Below are 9,009 nucleotides of genomic sequence, written 5' to 3'. Positions count from 1 at the left end.
ATCTATATCTATCTAATCTATATCATCTATGTCTATATCTTTTTTAAAAAAAATTGAAAGATAAGTATTTCTTTTCCTAACACCAATCATATAAAAGAAATAAAAATCAGAAGTACCATCAGAAGTTCTTTTCCTATTATCCACATGACCAGCATCACAGGTTGGCATTGCTGGAAAACTCCCAAGGCCTGCACTCATTCCCTGGAGTCTCCTTCCTGCTGCTGTTGTCTGGTCATTAAAAGGTAAAGGGACCCCTGACCATTAGGTCCAGTCGCGGATAGCTCTGGGGTTGTGGCGCTCATCTCACTTTACTGGCCGAGGGAGCCAGCGTACAGCTTTCGGGTCATGTGGCCAGCATGACTAAGCCGCTTCTGGAGAACCAGAGCAGTGCACGGAAATGCCATTTACCTTCCTGCTGGAGCAGTACCTATTTATCTACTTGCACTTTGACATGCTTTTGAACTGCTAGGTGGGCAGGTGCTGGGACCAAGCAACGGGAGCTCACCCCATCACAGGGATTCGAACCGCCCGACCTTCTGATGGCAAGTCCTAGGCTCTGTGGTTTAGACCACAGCGCCACCTGCGTCCCATTAGGTCATTAGGCTGGAACAAACAGAGGAAGCCATGTTCTCTGCTTTTTTGCCCTCTCCCTCTTAATGGATGGCAGAAGAGGGCAAGTGAAGAGGCAGTGGTGAGAGTGCCTAGGAGGAGGCGGCCCCACTCAAGGCATCTTTCTTGCCCATAAAGGCTGAAGCCAGTACCAGATCCGCCCTTTAATCCCCCTCAGCAAATGAACTGCAATGGTGTATCCATGACCAGGCAGGTTTGCTGGTTTAATCTACTGATCCTTTTCAGTATTGCTTTTTGCCAGGGGTGCTTCCAGGTGGGTGTTTATAGGAGGATTGATGTGCCTATCTATTTATTTCATAAAATTTGTACACCACTTGATTAAAAAAGAAAGCCTTCAAGGCAATTTCCAAAAAAATAAAAAAATAATTAAAACAATAAATTCATAAATTGGAAAAAAAACCAACAATAATTTAAGTCTTTTGAGAAGTTGACATAACAATAGAATAAAGGCAGATTGAAACTCACATCTACTTTCTAAACATCTGGATTGGCTTTTCTGGGGGGGGGGGGGGGAATGTTTTTAGCAGACACTGAAAAGAACACAGTGAAGCAGCCTTCCTCATATCATCCATGCACACTCTTTGCAGTCTCCATACAGCGTTATTGTTATCAGAATGCCAGCCCATTTCCCCCCAAATTGATCCAGAAACTCCCTTTCCAAGGAAAATCTGGGAAGTTTTTGTGAGTTGTTGTTTTTTTTAAGCTGTTGTTAATGACCCCTTTGTGATATCTCAAAATGCTATCTTAGTCTTCTTGCAACAACCTTATTTGGAAGGGAGAGACAAACCTTGTCAGTGCTCACACACTCAAAGAACATAGTGTAACCATGCAATTATGGACCGGTTTTGAGGTGAGATTCAGCCACATACCAGCAAATTCAGGCCACACAATTACAGTCAGTTAGGAGTTGTTGCACAACAAATCTGCTTCCCCAACAGATCAGATTTTTTTCCAGTAAGAAATGTGATGGGGAAAGCACTTGAAAGGGTGAGCTAGTGTGTTGCTTTGATGGAACATTGAACTTGTCCATATTGGAGTTTACTGTGCATGCACAGAAGCTTGTGTTCCCATTTAATTTGTGAAGTGATAGAACTGTAGAGTTGGAAGGGACCCTGAGGATCATTTAGTCCAACCCTCTGCAATGCAGGAATACGCAGCTGTCCTACGCAGGGATCAAACCTGTGACGTTGGCATTACCAGCACCACGGTCTAATCAACTGAGCTACATTATGCTACCCTCAAACAATGCTAGTCTAAATGCTTTTCTCTTTTTAATTTGGGTTTACCCATATGGGTATAATCCTGTAAATTGGGGAGTTAAGGCTCAATAGTGCTCCACTCAGGGTCATGAATTGTTTCAGTGTTTTGGTACGGGTGGAACTGTTGTCACTGTCTGCTACTCCCCTTTCCAGGGCCAGTGCAAGACATTTTGCTGCCTAAGGCAAAGGACAAGAGGGGGTGGGTGGGTGTGCACACACACACACACACACACCCCTGTTCCATGTACAGAAACTAAGTGGACTGGTAACTGAATAATGCTTCAGCTCTGGCCATGGGATAGTTGCCCCTGATGGCAACATGTAAGTTTAAGGGGGCAAGTGGCAGACCTGTGGTACACATAGCTTTGATCTCCAACAGAAAGGAATGGCCAGGGGCTTAGGAGGAATGGCTGGGGAGAAGTGGGGAAGCTGCCACAGATGCTTCCCAAAAACTGCCACCTGAGGCAATTGTCTCACTCTGCTTAATGGTAGGGCCTGTCCTGCACCACTGCTCCCTCAATGCTTTCATCTCTTTCATCTCTTTCTGGCTGCGCTCAAAACTATTTTTGTTGTGCTCCTAAACAGAACAGTATTTTTTCCCCTTTTTGATCCCTCAGATTTGCACAAAACCAGAAAAATGCACAAACCAATTTACAATCTTCTAGCTCTGTGCTTTTGCACACTTATTGGTGTTTCATTTGCACACTTTTGCACACTTATTGGTGTTTCTTTTTTTTTTAAAAAAAAAGGCACAGGTGCAGCTACACACAAGCAGTTTGTACTTAAGTGGCATAATAGAATCATGTGTAGGTGTTGACTACCCCAGTCTAATTTGAATGGGGGTGGATTATGCAGCTAAATAATGTTCAAATGCAGGCAATCCCATTGTCTAGTCCCCGTGCAAACAAATCAGAATAAATGCAAATCAGATAGTCATTGTTGTCTAATATCCTTTCAGACAAATCAGGACGAGTGCTCCATAAATATGTTGTCTGGAAGCGTTGTCTAAAGACTAAGGGTTGCATTTAGGCTTAGTTGGTTAAACAGTTAGTTAAACATCCTGGACCCAACCCTGCCATTTCTGCTATGGCACAAACTTCCATGGTCTAGTTCCCCAGATGCTTCAGGGGATTGCAGTCTGCAAAAGCTGATGCCACAATAAGGCTGCAATCTCAACCCCACTTACCTGGAGTAAGCACCGTTGAATTCAACAGGGCTTACTTCTGCATAGAAAATGGATGGGGTTGCATTGTAAGGTGGGTTGGGTCATGTGTGACCCTTCAGATGCTCCTGGACTATAACTCCCATCATCCCTCACCGTGGATCATAGAATCCTAGAACAGTAGAGTTGGAAGGGATTCCAAGAATCATCTAAGTCCAACCCTTTGCAATGCAAGAATCACAGCTGAAGAAAGCCTGGCAGATGGCAATCCAACTTCTGTTTAAAAACCTCCAATGAATGTTGAAGACTCACCAAGAGAAAGACCCAAGCTTCCCGTTTCAGGCAGTTACTGTATTTTTATTCCTCTTTTGTTTTCCTTCCACCATGAATAGATTGGTGTATTCTGGGAAACGTTTTTTGGTCAGCAACAACCCCCCACCCCAAACACGTAAAGTGATCAAGAGAAAGGGAGGAACTGCAGATACGGCTGGTGGTGGCAGTCTGATTATTATCTTGGTTTAGTAAGTGTGATTCCCAGGTTTAATTATCTATAAAACTGTTTTTTTAAAAGAAAGAAAGAAAGAAAGAAAGAAAGAAAGAAAGAAAGAAAGAAAGAAAGAAAGAAAGAAAGAAAGAAATGCATTGGAATACATAGACTAACTGGGCTGAGTGTCACCTGTGTGCCCCTTCCCTTGTTTCCCCAACCCTTTGGGGAGTCTTTGACAGGTCACAGAGGATCAACGGCTAGGATGTTTGTCAGGCCCCTTCGGAAAGTTCAGAGGATCTCCATGACATCATAGGCACGACCCCCTGGCTAATCACATTATACGCTGTTTAACTTAACACTGCTAAGCTTTGTCTGATAACACTGTAAAATACCATTTTATTCTAAATTAGATTATGCAAACCTCTTGGACACTTAGGTCAGTTCTCCTGTGAGGTCCTTGCTCAGATGCCTTTTCTTAACTCCCTCACCCCCCCCCCCCCATTCCCAGCCTCCCTTGCCCCCAAATTGAATCAGACAGCAAAAAAAAAAAATTGAAATAAAAGGCTGTCAAGTCTATTATCTGCTTCTATAACTCAACAACACTGGTTGCGGTTACATTGATGGAGACTCTGTGAGTCTGTTCTCGCTCTCTCCCCTCTTGGAAAAAATGTGGATTTTGTTTTCTCTTTCAGAGGTACTGGGTTTCATTACAACCTCCTTGTGAGGTAGCATGTTCCATAAGCCTGTCTCTTCCATCTACCATAGGACCATAAGGAGAGGCTACTGGATCAGGCCAATTGCACATCTAGTTGAGGATCCTGTTTTCACATTGTCCAACAAGATGCCTGTGGGAAAGCTGCAAGCAGGATTTGTTCCTGCATTGTGCACGGTGTAAGGAAAAAATCTTTCACAGACATTAAGAGTTGGCACGACCCACTAAAATGAAATTTCAACTTGATAAACGCATAGATTTCCCTAACACTTAGGAACCACTTTAAAATAATAATAATAGCAACAACAATAACAGCAAATGAAGTTGCAGCCAACAGAAAGGTGCAATTTACTCACAAGCTGCAGGAAATACTCTCATTATTATTTCCATTTTACACACATACACAAAAGTACAAAGTATGTAATGAGAAAAAACTACTTTACCTTACAGCAGCCCAACAACTATAATTGTTTGCATGAAGGTATTACAAATCCAGAGCATTTTTCACAACATGGAACAAATCTAATTCCCAAATGCAATACAGTTGCATCTTACATGCATTTAGCTTGCATGATTTTAACCGTATGGGGTTGAAGGCAGGCTGGCTGAATTTGTGCAAGATAAATCTAAGCAAGGCAGAGAGTATAAAAGCTCGTTTTGCACTAGGGCCACTTGAGTTACCCAATACAAAAGGAGCTTTTAAGTTAAGGTTACCAGGTTTTTTTCAGTGAATCCTGGGACACTTTTCAACTTCAGTAGGAATGATAGGATTTTGTCAGGGGACTGATTTGTAAATCCGGGGACTGTCCCCAGGAAACGGGGGTGTCTGGTAACCTTATTTTAAGTTCCCCACCATGCTTGCTGGGCAAGGCCCACTTGACATGCAGGTTCTAGGAGCAGGGGTGCCAACTTGAATAAAATAGGGTTGGGGCAGGTAAGCCCCACCCCATAACCAATCACAATGTGCAGCACAAACACACTATTTGAATGGCAATGCCCATTAACTTTGGTGGCCCCTGGCCCTCAAATATTTTACTGGGTGGGTGTGTGAAGGGACCTCAGCCGCTAGGTGTTGGCTCCTATGTCTGGGAGTGCTGGGGATTCTCTCTCCCTCAACCACTAGCTGTGGGAGAGGCTCCAAGGATCTGGGTACGTGATTTTCCAGTATATGTGAAACTCTTGGGACTGAAGCCCTATGTAAGATATGTACTGATTGTACTGTATCACAAGTTTCAGAACTTCAAATACTGTCTTCATTGTCCAAGAACCAAATGAGGTGCTTCGAGAATAACTGGATGGGATGCAGTGTGGGCCTGCCGGGCACTGGAGCAGAATGGGACTCTGGTGTGCCCTGTCCCACTCCATGGGCACCTCACCCTGCCTCCATGGGTGCCTTGCCCTACCCCCCCCCCTGTGCACACAGGGCACATGCGCCACCCCGAGCACCAAAGCGGCTAGCTATGCCACTGTGAATTAATGCAGGTTTGTACATACATGCTGTTTTGCACTTTTACCAAAACCTGGTACATATGCTAGTGAGTTCATATACTACCAAGAAAAGTGGGGGGAGGGGGGAATGGAAAAGAAGAACGCTTCTCTTTGGTGGTATTCCAAGCCGATCACATAACTGAGATGTCATCGCCTGCCTAATGCACAGCTAATGACAGAATCAATGGCTGATTGTGTTACATTAAAGCCACACAAATGAACACAGCAATTCGAGCATGAAACAAAATAAAAATAAAAAAGCCACCTTCCAGGGCATATGATGCTGGGAGAAATAAATGAAGGAATGATTAGAGAAAGAGCATTTATGTCAGAAAGTTATCTATCAAGTTTCTGAATAGCAAAAATTCACCTACCCAACCAAGGCACACAATTCAGATTCATGTTGGGGAAGATTTTAATAAAATAGGCCCTAGATCGAGCTCATTCCTTAGTAAAGTACTTGATGTACATAGGAGGAAACAGCGACATCGAAAGAGAAACATTTGGATGTTTATCTGCATAGTTCTAAGGTCATAAGGAGAGTCTGCTGGGTCAGGCCAATGGCCCATCTCACCCAGTGTCCTGCTCTCACAATGGTTACCCAGATGCCCCAATGGGAGATCAGCAAGCCGGACATAAGCACAACAGCCACTCTCCCCTCCTGCCATTTCCAGCAACTGGTACTCAGAGCATTGCTTCCTCCAACTGTGGAGAGCAGAGCATAGCCATTGTGATACCACCGATAGCCCTCTCCTCCATTCTTTTGTGTTTGATCCAAGGGTAGTTGTTGTGGCCGATCATTTGGTATTTGCTCCAGCTCCGATGGCCAAGCCTGTGCGAACCAGGCATAATGACGAAGGTTTAAAGAGAAAGAAAACTCATCTGGTAAAGGTAATTCCCTGCTTTTGTTTTATATTAGTTAAGTGCAAGGTTTGTGGATTTTATTTCACCTTGGATTTTATTCTAATGTTGTAGAATTTCCCCTGACAGTTTCAGGAACCTTCCTTCATCCTTGAGTGGATTTTGCTGGAGGATATTGGCCTTGATCCAAACCTCACTGAAGTTAATAGTGACGTTCTCATGCCCATTACAAAAATCATTCTTTTCACCCTTTTATCATTAAAAAAAAGAAAGAAAGAAAGAGCATCAAAACTTTGATATTCTTTTAGATATAATTTGCTTGTTCCTTCTGACTCAGAGATCACTGAATAAAAAAAATGGACTCTGACAATGTATTGAATCAGAATCAGAACTGTCGAACTGAAAGGGACCACAAGGGTTGTCTAGTCCAACCTTTCTGCAATGCAGGAATCTTTTTGGTCAATGTGGGGCGTGATCCCACCACCTTGATATTAGGAGTCTCATGCTCTACCCAGGGGATTATGTTTGCATAAGACCATCAGAACAGTCCTGCTGGACCAGAGCAAAGTCCCAACTAGTCATAGGAAGCCACCTTATGCCAAGTCAAACACTGGTCTCTCTAGCTCTGAGTGGTAGTGGCCCTTGAGGCTTTCAGGCAGGGGATTTGTCCAGCCTGGAGATGTTGCTGGGGATTGAACTAGAGTTACAGCCTCCCATCAGCATTATTGGCCAGCCAGATGCTTGCAAGAAGCCTCTAAACAGGACATGAGTTCAACTTCAACACAGTCATTCAGAGTGTCCAGGATTGGCAGGACTACGCAATCAACATGGAACGTTAGAACTTAAGAAGAACCCTGTTGGATCAGGTCAATGGCCCATCTAGCCCAGCATCCTGTTCTCACAGTGGCCAACCAGATGCCTTTGGGGAACCTGCAAGCAGGATTCAAGCATATGAGCCCTCTCTCCTCCTTGTGGTTTCCAGTCACTGGTATCCAGAAGCATTACTGCCTCTAGCCTTGAAGGCAGAGCACAGCCATCATAGCTAGTAGCTCTTAGTAGCCCTCTCCTCCTCCATGAATTAGTCTCACCCTCTTTCAAAGCCATCTAAGTTGGTAGCCATCACTGCCTCCTGTGGAAGTGAGTTCCATAGTGTAACTATGCAATTGCTTGGGGTGGCTTCATTGTCAGTGGAGCAGATAACATACACATTGGTTGACCAACCCGCTTTTGCCTCTAGCTCTGCCCAGCACAGGAATGTAGCCCCTGGAAGGTTGTCCAGAAGGGGATGCAGCCCTCAAACTGAAAAGTATTCCCTACCCCTGACCAAGGAGGACACCCAACACTTTCCTGGGTTTGCAGGCTACAAAGGAAGGTTAGTGAGAGTGATCCACCTGCTTTCCAGGAAAGCTATTCTGCCATTACAAAGAGCTTCAGACTTGGGAACTCCCAATAAGCTCTGCTGAGCCCCAGAGTTCCCCAGAACACTCCTTGAAAACAACTAGGGTAGCATATCCCGAGTTAAGCAAACTGCAGTTGCAATTTATTTTATACAATTTATTATGCAAATTATACCATTTTTATAACAATTTATTGTTTTTCCTCCAAAGAGTCCAAGGTGGTATACATGGTAGGTTAAGTGGAGAGGAAGTGGCTGGCCCAAGGTCACCCAGTGAGCTCCATGGCTGACTGGAGATTTGTGCCCTGGTATACCAGATACCAGCCCAACACTCTAACCACCACAACACTATGCTGGAAATGCCCCTCTTAGGAACAGCAGCAACGAGGAAGAGGCTCTGTGTGGATTCCTCCCAGAACTGCCTGAGGTTTCTGAAGTGGACAGGGTGCTGTGGGAAGGAGGTGGTTGCCCAGCGGTGATCAACTGGGGCTACAGAAATCTGGGCTGTACCATTTCAGAAGGCAGGTGGCTTGGTTCTAGGTTCGCATGCTGCCCCTATGTTAAAAGCTCTTTGCGTGCAAGCAAGGTCAGCCCTACTGTTAGCAAAGTAAGGCAACAGCCTCAGGCTGCCAAATTCAGGTGTAGCAAATCACCATTTAATGTATTCTCTCCATTAGTATTATTAGTATTAGTATTACATTTCTGTACAATACTGCCCTTCATCTGAGGATCACAGGGCAGTTTACAGCATCAAAACTGGAAAAAAAATTCCATAGTAACAACAAAAACAATTAACACCCCCCCCCCGCCCCCAGTTTAAAAGGCCATAGATTCTCCCAAAGGCTTGGGAGAAGAGGACCATTTTGGGCTGGTTCATCCCTAGGAAGAACGTTTCATGGGTGCCACTGCAAAAAAAGGCCTGTTCCCATGTTGCCACCCTTTTGACCTCTCATGGAGAAGGCACAAAAAGAAGTGCCTCAGATGATGATTACAGGGACTGGATCGGTTCCTGTG

The sequence above is a fragment of the Podarcis tiliguerta genome (assembly GCF_965153285.1).
Source record: "Podarcis tiliguerta genome assembly, chromosome: Z".
Lineage (NCBI taxonomy): Eukaryota > Metazoa > Chordata > Lepidosauria > Squamata > Lacertidae > Podarcis > Podarcis tiliguerta.
This window is presented reverse-complemented; position numbering follows the sequence as displayed.